Source organism: Schistocerca americana, chromosome 5 (assembly GCF_021461395.2).
Source record: "Schistocerca americana isolate TAMUIC-IGC-003095 chromosome 5, iqSchAmer2.1, whole genome shotgun sequence".
NCBI classification, from domain to species: Eukaryota; Metazoa; Arthropoda; class Insecta; order Orthoptera; family Acrididae; genus Schistocerca; species Schistocerca americana.
Genome location: NC_060123.1, coordinates 563,881,601 through 563,899,039, shown reverse-complemented (window position 1 = coordinate 563,899,039; position 17,439 = coordinate 563,881,601).

The window sequence follows — 17,439 nt, the reverse complement described above, 5'->3', positions numbered from 1 at the left end:
TTTCTTAGGTAAGCATTTTTAAGTGTTTTATACTTTTGGAATTTTGGTTTTTCAAGTTGACTTTAAATGACCTTTTTCATGTATGAAATGTACTAACTCGATTTTTCCTCACAGCAGGTCAACTTGTGTGTGGTTGCAACAGTACGGTCCCATTGAATACATTTCTGGAGAAAGGGACATCAGTTGCACCACAGTGCGGGAGGAGGGTGTGGCGCACGATACATTTTCTTTCTTAGGTAAGCATTTTTAAGTGTTTTATACTTTTGGAATTTTGGTTTTTCAAGTTGACTTTAAATGACCTTTTTCATGTATGAAATGTACTAACTCGATTTTTCCTCACAGCAGGTCAACTTGTGTGTGGTTGCAACAGTACGGTCCCATTGAATACATTTTTGGAGAAAGGGTCATCAGTTGCACCACAGTGCGGGAGGAGGGTGTGGCGCACGATACATTTTCTTTCTTAGGTAAGCATTTTTAAGTGTTTTATACTTTTGGAATTTTGGTTTTTCAAGTTGACTTTAAATGACCTTTTTCATGTATGAAATGTACTAACTCGATTTTTCCTCACAGCAGGTCAACTTGTGTGTCGTTGCAACAGTACGGTCCCATTGAATACATTTTTGGAGAAGGGGACATCAGTTGCACCACAGTGCGGGAGGAGGGTGTGGCGCACGATACATTTTCTTTCTTAGGTAAGCATTTTTAAGTGTTTTATACTTTTGGAATTTTGGTTTTTCAAGTTGACTTTAAATGACCTTTTTCATGTATGAAATGTACTAACTCGATTTTTCCTCACAGCAGGTCAACTTGTGTGTGGTTGCAGCAGTACGGTTCCATTGAATACATTTTTGGAGAAAGGGATATCAGTTGCACCACAGGGCGGGAGGAGGGTGCGGCGCACGATACATTTTCTTTCTTAGGTAAGCATTTTCTAGTGTTTTATACTTTTGGAATTTTGGTTTTTCAAGTTGACTTTAAATGACCTTTTTCATGTATGAAATGTACTAACTCGATTTTTCCTCACAGCAGGTCAACTTGTGTGTGGTTGCAACAGTACGGTCCCATTGAATACATTTTTGGAGAAAGGGACATCAGTTTCACCACAGTGCGGGAGGAGGGTGCGGCGCACGATACATTTTCTTTCTTAGGTAAGCATTTTTTAGTGTTTCATACTTTTGGAATTTTGGTTTTTCAAGTTGACTTTAAATGACCTTTTTCATGTATGAAATGTACTAACTCGTTTTTTCCTCACAGCAGGTCAACTTGTGTGTGGTTGCAACAGTACGGTCCCATTGACTACATTTTTGGAGAAAGGGACATCAGTTGCACCACAGGGCGGGAGGAGGGTGCGGCGCACGATACATTTTTCTTTCTTAGGTAAGCATTTTTTAGTGTTTTATACTTTTGGAATTTTGGTTTTTCAAGTTGACTTTAAATGACCTTTTTCTTGTATGAAATGTACTAACTCGTTTTTTCCTCACAGCAGGTCAACTTGTGTGTGGTTGCAACAGTACGGTCCCATTGAATACATTTTTGGAGAAAGGGACATCAGTTGCACCACAGGTCGGGAGGAGGGTGCGGCGTACGATATATTTTTTTTCTTAGGTAAGCATTTTTTAGTGTTTTATACTTTTGGAATTTTGGTTTTTCAAGTTGACTTTAAATGACCTTTTTCTTGTATGAAATGTACTAACTCGTTTTTTCCTCACAGCAGGTCAACTTGTGTGTGGTTGCAACAGTACGGTCCCATTGAATACATTTTTGGAGAAAGGGACATCAGTTGCACCACAGTGCGGGAGGAGGGTGTGGCGCACGATACAGTTTCTTTCTTAGGTAAGCATTTTTAAGTGTTTTATACTTTTGGAATTTTGGTTTTTCAAGTTGACTTTAAATGACCTTTTTCATGTATGAAATGTACTAACTCGATTTTTGCACACAGCAGGTCAACTTGTGTGTGGTTGCAACAGTACGGTCCCATTGAATACATTTTTGGAGAAAGGGACATCAGTTGCACCACAGGGCGGGAGGAGGGTGTGGCGCACGACACATTTTCTTTCTTAGGGAAGCATTTTTTAGTGTTTTATACTTTTGGAATTTTGGTTTTTCAAGTTGACTTTGAATGACCTTTTTCATGTATGAAATGTACTAACTCGTTTTTTCCTTACAGCAGGTCAACTTGTGTGTGGTTACAACAATACGGTCCCATTGAATACATTTTTGGAGAAATGGACATCACTTGCACCACAGGGCGAGAGGAGGGTGCGGCGCACGATACATTTTCTTTCTTAGGTAAGCATTTTTTAGGGTTTTATACTTTTGGAATTTTGGTTTTTCAAGTTGACTTTAAATGACTTTTTTCATGTATGAAATAAACTAACTCGTTTTTTCCTCACAGCAGGTCAACTAGTGTGTGGTTGCAACAGTACGGTCCCATTGAATACATTTTTGGAGAGAGGGACATCAGTTGCACCACAGGGCGGGAGGAGGGTGCGGCGCACGATACATTTTCTTTCTTAGGTAAGCATTTTTTAGTGTTTTATACTTTTGGAATTTTGGTTTTTCAAGTTGACTTTAAATGACCTTTTTCATGTATGAAATGTACTAACTCGTTTTTTCCTCACAGCAGGTCAACTTGTGTGTGGTTGCAACAGTACGGTCCCATTGAATACATTTTTGGAGAAAGGGACATCAGTTGCACCACAGGGCGGGAGGAGGGTGCGGCGCACGATACATTTTCTTTCTTAGGTAAGCATTTTTTAGTGTTTTATACTTTTGGAATTTTGGTTTTTCAAGTTGACTTTAAATGACCTTTTTCTTGTATGAAATGTACTAACTCGTTTTTTCCTCACAGCAGGTCAACTTGTGTGTGGTTGCAACAGTACGGTTCCATTGAATACATTTTTGGAGAAAGGGACATCAGTTGCACCACAGGGCGGGAGGAGGGTGCGGCGCACAATACATTTTCTTTCTTAGGTAAGCATTTTTTAGTGTTTTATACTTTTGGAATTTTGGTTTTTCAAGTTGACTTTAAATGACCTTTTTCATGTATGAAATGTACTAACTCGTTTTTTCCTCACAGCAGGTCAACTTGTGTGTGGTTGCAACAGTACGGTCCCATTGAATACATTTTTGGAGAAAGGGACATGAGTTGCACCACAGGGCGGGAGGAGGGTGCGGCGCACGATACATTTTCTTTCTTAGGTAAGCATTTTTTAGTGTTTTATACTTTTGGAATTTTGGTTTTTCAAGTTGACTTTAAATGACCTTTTTCTTGTATGAAATGTACTAACTCGTTTTTTCCTCACAGCAGGTCAACTTGTGTGTGGTTGCAACAGTACGGTCCCATTGAATACATTTTTGGAGAAAGGGACATCAGTTGCACCACAGAGCGGGAGGAGGGTGCGGCGCACGATACATTTTCTTTCTTAGGTAAGCATTTTTTAGTGTTTTATACTTTTGGAATTTTGGTTTTTCAAGTTGACTTTAAATGACCTTTTTCATATATGAAATGTACTAACTCGTTTTTTCCTCACAGCAGGTCAACTTGTGTGTGGTTGCAACAGTACGGTTCCATTGAATACATTTTTGGAGAAAGGGACATCAGTTGCACCACAGGGCGGGAGGAGGGTGCAGCGTACGATATATTTTCTTTCTTAGGGAAGCATTTTTTAGTGTTTTATACTTTTGGAATTTTGGTTTTTCAAGTTGACTTTAAATGACCTTTTTCTTGTATGAAATGTACTAACTCGTTTTTTTTTCACAGCAGGTCAACTTGTGTGTGGTTGCAACAGTACGGTCCCATTGAGTACATTTTTGGAGAAAGGGACATCAGTTGCACCACAGGGCGGGAGGAGGGTGCGGCGCACGATACATTTTCTTTCTTAGGTAAGCATTTTTTAGTGTTTTATACTTTTGGAATTTTGGTTTTTCAAGTTGACTTTAAATGACCTTTTTCATGTATGAAATGTACTAACTCGTTTTTTCCTCACAGCAGGTCAACTTGTGTGTGGTTGCAACAGTACGGTCCCATTGACTACATTTTTGGAGAAAGGGACATCAGTTGCACCACAGGGCGGGAGGAGGGTGTGGCGCACGATACATTTTTCTTTCTTAGGTAAGCATTTTTTAGTGTTTTATACTTTTGGAATTTTGGTTTTTCAAGTTGACTTTAAATGACCTTTTTCTTGTATGAAATGTACTAACTCGTTTTTTCCTCACAGCAGGTCAACTTGTGTGTGGTTGCAACAGTACGGTCCCATTGAATACATTTTTGGAGAAAGGGACATCAGTTGCACCACAGGTCGGGAGGAGGGTGCGGCGTACGATATATTTTTTTTCTTAGGTAAGCATTTTTTAGTGTTTTATACTTTTGGAATTTTGGTTTTTCAAGTTGACTTTAAATGACCTTTTTCTTGTATGAAATGTACTAACTCGTTTTTTCCTCACAGCAGGTCAACTTGTGTGTGGTTGCAACAGTACGGTCCCATTGAATACATTTTTGGAGAAAGGGACATCAGTTGCACCACAGAGCGGGAGGAGGGTGCGGCGCACGATACATTTTCTTTCTTAGGTAAGCATTTTTTAGTGTTTTATACTTTTGGAATTTTGGTTTTTCAAGTTGACTTTAAATGACCTTTTTCATATATGAAATGTACTAACTCGTTTTTTCCTCACAGCAGGTCAACTTGTGTGTGGTTGCAACAGTACGGTTCCATTGAATACATTTTTGGAGAAAGGGACATCAGTTGCACCACAGGGCGGGAGGAGGGTGCAGCGTACGATATATTTTCTTTCTTAGGGAAGCATTTTTTAGTGTTTTATACTTTTGGAATTTTGGTTTTTCAAGTTGACTTTAAATGACCTTTTTCTTGTATGAAATGTACTAACTCGTTTTTTTTTCACAGCAGGTCAACTTGTGTGTGGTTGCAACAGTACGGTCCCATTGAGTACATTTTTGGAGAAAGGGACATCAGTTGCACCACAGGGCGGGAGGAGGGTGCGGCGCACGATACATTTTCTTTCTTAGGTAAGCATTTTTTAGTGTTTTATACTTTTGGAATTTTGGTTTTTCAAGTTGACTTTAAATGACCTTTTTCATGTATGAAATGTACTAACTCGTTTTTTCCTCACAGCAGGTCAACTTGTGTGTGGTTGCAACAGTACGGTCCCATTGACTACATTTTTGGAGAAAGGGACATCAGTTGCACCACAGGGCGGGAGGAGGGTGTGGCGCACGATACATTTTTCTTTCTTAGGTAAGCATTTTTTAGTGTTTTATACTTTTGGAATTTTGGTTTTTCAAGTTGACTTTAAATGACCTTTTTCTTGTATGAAATGTACTAACTCGTTTTTTCCTCACAGCAGGTCAACTTGTGTGTGGTTGCAACAGTACGGTCCCATTGAATACATTTTTGGAGAAAGGGACATCAGTTGCACCACAGGTCGGGAGGAGGGTGCGGCGTACGATATATTTTTTTTCTTAGGTAAGCATTTTTTAGTGTTTTATACTTTTGGAATTTTGGTTTTTCAAGTTGACTTTAAATGACCTTTTTCTTGTATGAAATGTACTAACTCGTTTTTTCCTCACAGCAGGTCAACTTGTGTGTGGTTGCAACAGTACGGTCCCATTGAATACATTTTTGGAGAAAGGGACATCAGTTGCACCCCAGTGCGGGAGGAGGGTGTGGCGCACGATACAGTTTCTTTCTTAGGTAAGCATTTTTAAGTGTTTTATACTTTTGGAATTTTGGTTTTTCAAGTTGACCTTAAATGACCTTTTTCATGTATGAAATGTACTAACTCGATTTTTGCTCACAGCAGGTCAACTTGTGTGTGGTTGCAAAAGTACGGTCCCATTGAATACATTTTTGGAGAAAGGGACATCAGTTGCACCACAGGGCGGGAGGAGGGTGTGGCGCACGATACATTTTCTTTCTTAGGGAAGCATTTTTTAGTGTTTTATACTTTTGGAATTTTGGTTTTTCAAGTTGACTTTGAATGACCTTTTTCATGTATGAAATGTACTAACTCGTTTTTTCCTCACAGCAGGTCAACTTGTGCGTGGTTACAACAATACGGTCCCATTGAATACATTTTTGGAGAAATGGACATCACTTGCACCACAGGGCGAGAGGAGGGTGCGGCGCATGATACATTTTCTTTCTTAGGTAAGCATTTTTTAGTGTTTTATACTTTTGGAATTTTGGTTTTTTAAGTTGACTTTAAATGACCTTTTTCATGTATGAAATGTACTAACTCGTTTTTTCCTCACAGCAGGTCAACTAGTGTGTGGTTGCAACAGTACGGTCCCATTGAATACATTTTTGGAGAAAGGGACATCAGTTGCACCACAGGGCGGGAGGAGGGTGCGGCGCACGATACATTCTCTTTCTTAGGTAAGCATTTTTTAGTGTTTTATACTTTTGGAATTTTGGTTTTTCAAGTTGACTTTAAATGACCTTTTTCATGTATGAAATGTACTAACTCGTTTTTTCCTCACAGCAGGTCAACTTGTGTGTGGTTGCAACACTACGGTCCCATTGAATACATTTTTGGAGAAAGGGACATCAGTTGCACCACAGGGCGGGAGGAGGGTGCGGCGCACGATACATTTTCTTTCTTAGGTAAGCATTTATTAGTGTTTTATACTTTTGGAATTTTGGTTTTTCAAGTTGACTTTAAATGACCTTTTTCTTGTATGAAATGTACTAACTCGTTTTTTCCTCACAGCAGGTCAACTTGTGTGTGGTTGCAACAGTACGGTTCCATTGAATACATTTTTGGAGAAAGGGACATCAGTTGCACCACAGGGCGGGAGGAGGGTGCGGCGCACAATACATTTTCTTTCTTATGTAAGCATTTTTTAGTGTTTTATACATTTGGAATTTTGGTTTTTCAAGTTGACTTTAAATGACCTTTTTCATGTATGAAATGTACTAACTCGGTTTTTCCTCACAGCAGGTCAACTTGTGTGTGGTTGCAACAGTACGGTCCCATTGAATACATTTTTGGAGAAAGGGACATCAGTTGCACCACAGAGCGGGAGGAGGGTGCGGCGCACGTTACATTTTCTTTCTTAGGTAAGCATTTTTTAGTGTTTTATACTTTTGGAATTTTGGTTTTTCAAGTTGACTTTAAATGACCTTTTTCATGTATGAAATGTACTAACTCGTTTTTTCCTCACAGCAGGTCAACTTGTGTGTGGTTGCAACAGTACGGTTCCATTGAATACATTTTTGGAGAAAGGGACATCAGTTGCACCACAGGGCGGGAGGAGGGTGCGGCGTACGATATATTTTCTTTCTTAGGTAAGCATTTTTTAGTGATTTATACTTTTGGAATTTTGGTTTTTCAAGTTGACTTTAAATGACCTTTTTCTTGTATGAAATGTACTAACTCGTTTTTTCCTCACAGCAGGTCATTTTGTGTGTGGTTGCAACAGTACGGTCCCATTGAATACATTTTTGGAGAAAGGGACATCAGTTGCACCACAGGGCGGGAGGAGGGTGCGGCGCACGATACATTTTCTTTCTTAGGTAAGCATTTTTTAGTGTTTTATACTTTTGGAATTTTGGTTTTTCAAGTTGACTTTAAATGACCTTTTTCATGTATGAAATGTACTAACTCGTTTTTTCCTCAAAGCAGGTCAACTTGTGTGTGGTTGCAACAGTACGGTCCCATTGACTACATTTTTGGAGAAAGGGACATCAGTTGCACCACAGGGCGGGAGGAGGGTGCGGCGCACGATACATTTTCTTTCTTAGGTAAGCATTTTTTAGTGTTTTATACTTTTGGAATTTTGGTTTTTCAAGTTGACTTTAAATGACCTTTTTCTTGTATGAAATGTACTAACTCGTTTTTTCCTCACAGCAGGTCAACTTGTGTGTGGTTGCAACAGTACGGTCCCATTGAATACATTTTTGGAGAAAGGGACATCAGTTGCACCACAGGGTGGGAGGAGGGTGCGGCGCACGATATATTTTCTTTCTTAGGTAAGCATTTTTTAGTGTTTTATACTTTTGGAATTTTGGTTTTTCAAGTTGACTTTAAATGACATTTTTCATGTATGAAATGTACTAACTCGTTTTTTCCTCACAGCAGGTCAACTTGTGTGTGGTTGCAACAGTACGGTCCCATTGAATACATTTTTGGAGAAAGGGACATCAGTTGCACCACAGGGCGGGAGGAGGGTGCGGTGCACGATACATTTTCTTTCTTAGGTAAGCATTTTTTAGTGTTTTATACTTTTGGAATTTTGGTTTTTCAAGTTGACTTTAAATGACCTTTTTCATGTATGAAATGTACTAACTCGTTTTTTCCTCACAGCAGGTCAACTTGTGTGTGGTTGCAGCAGTACGGTCCCATTGAATACATTTTTGGACAAAGGGACATCAGTTGCACCACAGGGCAGGAGGAGGGTGCGGCGCACGATACATTTTCTTTCTTAGGTAAGCATTTTTTAGTGTTTTATACTTTTGGAATTTTGGTTTTTCAAGTTGACTTTAAATGACCTTTTTCATGTATGAAATGTACTAACTCGTTTTTTCCTCACAGCAGGTCAACTTGTGTGTGGTTGCAACAGTACGGTCCCATTGAATACATTTTTGGAGAAAGGGACATCAGTTGCACCACAGGGCGGGAGGAGGGTGCGGCGCACGATATATTTTCTTTCTTAGGTAAGCATTTTTTAGTGTTTCATACTTTTGGAATTTTGGTTTTTCAAGTTGACTTTAAATGACCTTTTTCTTGTATGAAATGTACTAACTCGTTTTTCCCTCACAGCAGGTCAACTTGTGTGTGGTTGCAACAGTACGTATGAAATGTACTAACTCGTTTTTTCCTCACAGCAGGTCAACTTGTGTGTGGTTGCAACAGTACGGTCCCATTGAATACATTTTTGGAGAAAGGGACATCAGTTGCACCACAGGGCGTGAGGATTGTGCGGCGCACGATATATTTTCTTTCTTAGGTAAGCATTTTTTAGTGTTTTATACTTTTGGAATTTTGGTTTTTCAAGTTGGCTTTAAATGACCTTTTTCTTGTATGAAATGTACTAACTCGTTTTTTCCTCACAGCAGGTCAACTTGTGTGTGGTTGCAACAGTACGGTCCCATTGAATACATTTTTGGAGAAAGGGACATCAGTTGCACCACAGGGCGGGAGGAGGGTGCGGCGCACGGTACATTTTCTTTCTTAGGTAAGCATTTTTAGTGTTTTATACTTTTGGAATTTTGGTTTTTCAAGTTGACTTTAAATGACCTTTTTCATGTATGAAATGTACTAACTCGTTTTTTCCTCACAGCAGGTCAACTTGTGTGTGGTTGCAACAGTACGGTCCCATTGAATACATTTTTGGACAAAGGGACATCAGTTGCACCACAGGGCAGGAGGAGGGTGCGGCGCACGATACATTTTCTTTCTTAGGTAAGCATTTTCTAGTGTTTCATACTTTTGGAATTTTGGTTTTTCAAGTTGACTTTAAATGACCTTTTTCATGTATGAAATGTACTAACTCGTTTTTTCCTCACAGCAGGTCAACTTGTGTGTGGTTGCAACAGTACGGTCCCATTGAATACATTTTTGGAGAAAGGGACATCAGTTGCACCACAGGGCGGGAAAGGGTGCGGCGCACGATATATTTTCTTTCTTAGGTAAGCATTTTTTAGTGTTTTATACTTTTAGAATTTTGGTTTTTCAAGTTGACTTTAAATGACATTTTTCATGTATGAAATGTACTAACTCGTTTTTTCCTCACAGCAGGTCAACTTGTGTGTGGTTGCAACAGTACGGTCCCATTGAATACATTTTTGGAGAAAGGGACATCAGTTGCACCACAGGGCGGGAGGAGGGTGCGGCGCACGATATATTTTCTTTCTTAGGTAAGCATTTTCTAGTGTTTTATACTTTTGGAATTTTGGTTTTTCAAGTTGACTTTAAATGACTTTTTTCTTGTATGAAATGTACTAACTCTTTTTTCCTCACAGCAGGTCAACTTCTGTGTGGTTGCAACAGTACGGTCCCTTTGAATACATTTTTGGAGAAAGGGACATCAGTTGCACCACAGGGCGGGAGGAGGGTGCGGCGCACGATATATTTTCTTTCTTAGGTAAGCATTTTCTAGTGTTTTATACTTTTGGAATTTTGGTTTTTCAAGTTGACTTTAAATGACTTTTTTCTTGTATGAAATGTACTAACTCTTTCTTCCTCACAGCAGGTCAACTTGTGTGTGGTTGCAACAGTACGGTCCCATTGAATACATTTTTGGAGAAAGGGACATCAGTTGCACCACAGGGCGGGAGGAGGGTGCGGCGCACGATATATTTTCTTTCTTAGGTAAGCATTTTCTAGTGTTTTATACTTTTGGAATTTTGGTTTTTCAAGTTGACTTTAAATGACTTTATTCTTGTATGAAATGTACTAACTCTTTTTTCCTCACAGGAGGTCAACTTCTGTGTGGTTGCAACAGTACTGTCCCATTGAATACATTTTTGGAGAAAGGGACATCAGTTGCACCACAGGGCGGGAGGAGGGTGCGGCGCACGATATATTTTCTTTCTTAGGTAAGCATTTTCTAGTGTTTTATACTTTTGGAATTTTGGTTTTTCAAGTTGACTTTAAGTGACTTTTTTCTTGTATGAAATGTACTAACTCTTTTTTCCTCACAGCAGGTCAACTTCTGTGTGGTTGCAACAGTACGGTCCCATTGAATACATTTTTGGAGAAAGGGACATCAGTTGCACCACAGGGCGGGAGGAGGGTGCGGCGCACGATATATTTTCTTTCTTAGGTAAGCATTTCTTAGTGTTTTATACTTTTGGAATTTCGGTTTTTCAAGTTGACTTTAAATGACATTTTTCATGTATGAAATGTACTAACTCGTTTTTTCCTCACAGCAGGTCAACTTGTGTGTGGTTGCAACAGCACGGTCCCATTGAATACATTTTTGGAGAAAGGGACATCAGTTGCACCACAGGGCGGGAGGAGGGTGCGGCGCACGATACATTTTCTTTCTTAGGTAAGCATTTTCTAGTGTTTTATACTTTTGGAATTTTGGTTTTTCAAGTTGACTTTAAATGACCTTTTTCATGTATGAAATGTACTAACTCGTTTTTTCCTCACAGCAGGTCAACTTGTGTGTGGTTGCAACAGTACGGTCCCATTGAATACATTTGTGGAGAAATGGACATCAGTTGCACCACAGGGCGGGAGGAGGGTGCGGCGCACGATATATTTTCTTTCTTAGGTAAGCATTTTCTAGTGTTTTATACTTTTGGAATTTTGGTTTTTCAAGTTGACTTTAAATGACCTTTTTCATGTATGAAATGTACTAACTCGTTTTTTCCTCACAGCAGGTCAACTTGTGTGTGGTTGCAACAGTACGGTCCCATTGAATACATTTTTGGAGAAAGGGACATCAGTTGCACCACAGGGCGGGAGGAGGGTGCGGCGCACGATACATTTTCTTTCTTAGGTAAGCATTTTCTAGTGTTTTATACTTTTGGAATTTTGGTTTTTCAAGTTGACTTTAAATGACCTTTTTCATGTATGAAATGTACTAACTCGTTTTTTCCTCACAGCAGGTCAACTTGTGTGTGGTTGCAACAGTACGGTCCCATTGAATACATTTTTGGAGAAAGGGACATCAGTTGCACCACAGGGCGGGAGGAGGGTGCGGCGCACGATACATTTTCTTTCTTAGGTAAGCATTTTCTAGTGTTTTATACTTTTGGAATTTTGGTTTTTCAAGTTGACTTTAAATGACCTTTTTCATGTATGAAATGTACTAACTCGTTTTTTCCTCACAGCAGGTCAACTTGTGTGTGGTTGCAACAGTACGGTTCCATTGAATACATTTTTGGAGAAAGGGACATCAGTTGCACCACAGGGCGGGAGGAGGGTGCGGCGCACGATATATTTTCTTTCTTAGGTAAGCATTTTCTAGTGTTTTATACTTTTGGAATTTTGGTTTTTCAAGTTGAATTTAAATGACCTTTTTCATGTATGAAATGTACTAACTCGTTTTTTCCTCACAGCAGGTCAACTTGTGTGTGGTTGCAACAGTACGGTCCCATTGAATACATTTTTGGAGAAAGGGACATCAGTTGCACCACAGGGCGGGAGGAGGGTGCGGCGCACGATATATTTTCTTTCTTAGGTAAGCATTTTCTAGTGTTTTATACTTTTGGAATTTTGGTTTTTCAAGATGACCTTAAATGACCTTTTTCATGTATGAAATGTACTAACTCGTTTTTTCCTCACAGCAGGTCAACTTGTGTGTGGTTGCAACAGTACGGTCCCATTGAATACATTTTTGGAGAAAGGGACATCAGTTGCACCACAGGGCGGGAGGAGGGTGCGGCGCACGATATATTTTCTTTCTTAGGTAAGCATTTTCTAGTGTTTTATACTTTTGGAATTTTGGTTTTTCAAGTTGACTTTAAAAGACCTTTTTCATGTATGAAATGTACTAACTCGTTTTTTCCTCACAGCAGGTCAACTTATGTGTGGTTGCAACTCTACGGTCCCATTGATACATTTTTGGAGAAAGGGACATCAGTTGCACCACAGGGCGGGAGGAGGGTGCGGCGCACGATACATTTTCTTTCTTAGGTAAGCATTTTCTAGTGTTTTATACTTTTGGAATTTTGGTTTTTCAAGTTGACTTTAAATGACCTTTTTCATGTATGAAATGTACTAACTCGTTTTTTCCTCACAGCAGGTCAACTTGTGTGTGGTTGCAACAGTACGGTCCCATTGAATACATTTTTGGAGAAAGGGACATCAGTTGCACCACAGGGCGGGAGGAGGGTGCGGCGCACGATATATTTTCTTTCTTAGGTAAGCATTTTCTAGTGTTTTATACTTTTGGAATTTTGGTTTTTCAAGTTGACTTTAAATGACCTTTTTCATGTATGAAATGTACTAACTCGTTTTTTCCTCACAGCAGGTCAACTTGTGTGTGGTTGCAACAGTACGGTCCCATTGAATACATTTTTGGAGAAAGGGACATCAGTTGCACCACAGGGCGGGAGGAGGGTGCGGCGCACGATACATTTTCTTTCTTAGGTAAGCATTTTCTAGTGTTTTATACTTTTGGAATTTTGGTTTTTCAAGTTGACTTTAAATGACCTTTTTCATGTATCAAATGTACTAACTCGTTTTTTCCTCACAGCAGGTCAACTTGTGTGTGGTTGCAACAGTACGGTCCCATTGAATACATTTTTGGAGAAAGGGACATCAGTTGCACCACAGGGCGGGTGGAGGGTGCGGCGCACGATATATTTTCTTTCTTAGGTAAGCATTTTCTAGTGTTTTATACTTTTGGAATTTTGGTTTTTCAAGTTGACTTTAAATGACCTTTTTCATGTATGAAATGTACTAACTCGTTTTGTCCTCACAGCAGGTCAACTTGTGTGTGGTTGCAACAGTACGGTTCCATTGAATACATTTTTGGAGAAAGGGACATCAGTTGCACCACAGGGCGGGAGGAGGGTGCGGCGCACGATATATTTTCTTTCTTAGGTAAGCATTTTCTAGTGTTTTATACTTTTGGAATTTTGGTTTTTCAAGTTGACTTTAAATGACCTTTTTCATGTATGAAATGTACTAACTCGTTTTTTCCTCACAGCAGGTCAACTTGTGTGTGGTTGCAACACTACGGTCCCATTGAATACATTTTTGGAGAAAGGGACATCAGTTGCACCACAGGGCGGGAGGAGGGTGCGGCGCACGATACATTTTCTTTCTTAGGTAAGCATTTTCTAGTGTTTTATACTTTTGGAATTTTGGTTTTTCAAGTTGACTTTAAATGACCTTTTTCATGTATGAAATGTACTAACTCGTTTTTTCCTCACAGCAGGTCAACTTGTGTGTGGTTGCAACAGTACGGTCCCATTGAATACATTTTTGGAGAAAGGGACATCAGTTGCACCACAGGGTGGGAGGAGGGTGCGGCGCACGATATATTTTCTTTCTTAGGTAAGCATTTTCTAGTGTTTTATACTTTTGGAATTTTGGTTTTTCAAGTTGACTTTAAATGACCTTATTCATGTATGAAATGTACTAACTCGTTTTTTCCTCACAGCAGGTCAACTTGTGTGTGGTTGCAACAGTACGGTCCCATTGAATACATTTTTGGAGAAAGGGACATCAGTTGCACCACAGGGCGGGAGGAGGGTGCGGCGCACGATATATTTTCTTTCTTAGGTAAGCATTTTCTAGTGTTTTATACTTTTGGAATTTTGGTTTTTCAAGTTGACTTTAAATGACCTTTTTCATGTATGAAATGTACTAACTCGTTTTTTCCTCACAGCAGGTCAACTTGTGTGTGGTTGCAACAGTACGGTCCCATTGAATACATTTTTGGAGAAAGGGACATCAGTTGCACCACAGGGCGGGAGGAGGGTGCGGCGCACGATACATTTTCTTTCTTAGGTAATCATTTTCTAGTGTGTTATACTTTTGGAATTTTGGTTTTTCAAGTTGACTTTAAATGACCTTTTTCATGTATGAAATGTACTAACTCGTTTTTTCCTCACAGCAGGTCAACTTGTGTGTGGTTGCAACAGTACGGTCCCATTGAATACATTTTTGGAGAAAGGGACATCGGTTGCACCACAGGGCGGGAGGAGAGTGCGGCGCACGATATATTTTCTTTCTTAGGTAAGCATTTTCTAGTGTTTTATACTTTTGGAATTTTGGTTTTTCAAGTTGACTTTAAATGACCTTTTTCATGTATGAAATGTACGAACTCGTTTTTTCCTCACAGCAGGTCAACTTGTGTGTGGTTGCAACAGTACGGTCCCATTGAATACATTTTTGGAGAAAGGGACATCAGTTGCACCACAGGGCGGGAGGAAGGTGCGGCGCACGATATATTTTCTTTCTTAGGTAAGCATTTTCTAGTGTTTTATACTTTTGGAATTTTGGTTTTTCAAGTTGACTTTAAATGACCTTTTTCATGTATGAAATGTACTAACTCGTTTTTTCCTCACAGCAGGTCAACTTGTGTGTGGTTGCAACAGTACGGTCCCATTGAATACATTTTTGGAGAAAGGGACATCAGTTGCACCACAGGGCGGGAGGAGGGTGCGGCGCACGATACATTTTCTTTCTTAGGTAAGCATTTTCTAGTGTTTTATACTTTTGGAATTTTGGTTTTTCAAGTTGACTTTAAATGACCTTTTTCATGTATGAAATGTACTAACTCGTTTTTTCCTCACAGCAGGTCAACTTGTGTGTGGTTGCAACAGTACGGTCCCATTGAATACATTTTTGGAGAAAGGGACATCAGTTGCACCACAGGGCGGGAGGAGGGTGCGGCGCACGATACATTTTCTTTCTTAGGTAAGCATTTTCTAGTGTTTTATACTTTTGGAATTTTGGTTTTTCAAGTTGACTTTAAATGACCTTTTTCATGTATGAAATGTACTAACTCGTTTTTTCCTCACAGCAGGTCAACTTGTGTGTGGTTGCAACAGTACGGTCCCATTGAATACATTTTTGGAGAAAGGGACATCAGTTGCACCACAGGGCGGGAGGAGGGTGCGGCGCATGATATATTTTCTTTCTTAGGTAAGCATTTTCTAGTGTTTTATACTTTTGGAATTTTGGTTTTTCAAGTTGACTTTAAATGACCTTTTTCATGTATGAAATGTACTAACTCGTTTTTTCCTCACAGCAGGTCAACTTGTGTGTGGTTGCAACAGTACGGTCCCATTGAATACATTTTTGGAGAAAGGGACATCAGTTGCACCACAGGGCGGGAGGAGGGTGCGGCGCACGATACATTTTCTTTCTTAGGTAAGCATTTTCTAGTGTGTTATACTTTTGGAATTTTGGTTTTTCAAGTTGACTTTAAATGACCTTTTTCATGTATGAAATGTACTAACTCGTTTTTTCCTCACAGCAGGTCAACTTGTGTGTGGTTGCAACAGTACGGTCCCATTGAATACATTTTTGGAGAAAGGGACATCAGTTGCACCACAGGGCGGGAGGAGGGTGCGGCGCACGATATATTTTCTTTCTTAGGTAAGCATTTTCTAGTGTTTTATACTTTTGGAATTTTGGTTTTTCAAGTTGACTTTAAATGACCTTTTTCATGTATGAAATGTACTAACTCGTTTTTTCCTCACAGCAGGTCAACTTGTGTGTGGTTGCAACAGTACGGTCCCATTGAATACATTTTTGGAGAAAGGGACATCAGTTGCACCACAGGGCGGGAGGAGGGTGCGGCGCACGATATATTTTCTTTCTTAGGTAAGCATTTTCTAGTGTTTTATGCTTTTGGAATTTTGGTTTTTCAAGTTGACTTTAAATGACCTTTTTCATGTATGAAATGTACTAACTCGTTTTTTCCTCACAGCAGGTCAACTTGTGTGTGGTTGCAACAGTACGGTCCCATTGAATACATTTTTGGAGAAAGGGACATCAGTTGCACCACAGGGCGGGAGGAGGGTGCGGCGCACGATACATTTTCTTTCTTAGGTAAGCATTTTCTAGTGTTTTATACTTTTGGAATTTTGGTTTTTCAAGTTGACTTTAAATGACCTTTTTCATGTATGAAATGTACAAACTCGTTTTTTCCTCACAGCAGGTCAACTTGTGTGTGTTTGCAACAGTACGGTCCCATTGAATACATTTTTGGAGAAAGGGACATCAGTTGCACCACGGGGCGGGAGGAGGGTGCGGCGCACGATATATTTTCTTTCTTAGGTAAGCATTTTCTAGTGTTTTATACTTTTGGAATTTTGGTTTTTCAAGTTGACTTTAAATGACCTTTTTCATGTATGAAATGTACTAACTCGTTTTTTCCTCACAGCAGGTCAACTTGTGTGTGGTTGCAACAGTACGGTCCCATTGAATACATTTTTGGAGAAAGGGACATCAGTTGCACCACAGGGCGGGAGGAGGGTGCGGCGCACGATATATTTTCTTTCTTAGGTAAGCATTTTCTAGTGTTTTATACTTTTGGAATTTTGGTTTTTCAAGTTGACTTTAAATGACCTTTTTCATGTATGAAATGTACTAACTCGTTTTTTCCTCACAGCAGGTCAACTTGTGTGTGGTTGCAACAGTACGGTCCCATTGAATACATTTTTGGAGAAAGGGACATCAGTTGCACCACCGGGCGGGAGGAGGGTGCGGCGCACGATATATTTTCTTTCTTAGGTAAGCATTTTCTAGTGTTTTACACTTTTGGAATTTTGGTTTTTCAAGTTGACTTTAAATGACCTTTTTCATGTATGAAATGTACTAACTCGTTTTTTCCTCACAGCAGGTCAACTTGTGTGTGGTTGCAACAGTACGGTCCCATTGAATACATTTTTGGAGAAAGGGACATCAGTTGCACCACAGGGCGGGAGGAGGGTGCGGCGCACGATATATTTTCTTTCTTAGGTAAGCATTTTCTAGTGTTTTATACTTTTGGAATTTTGGTTT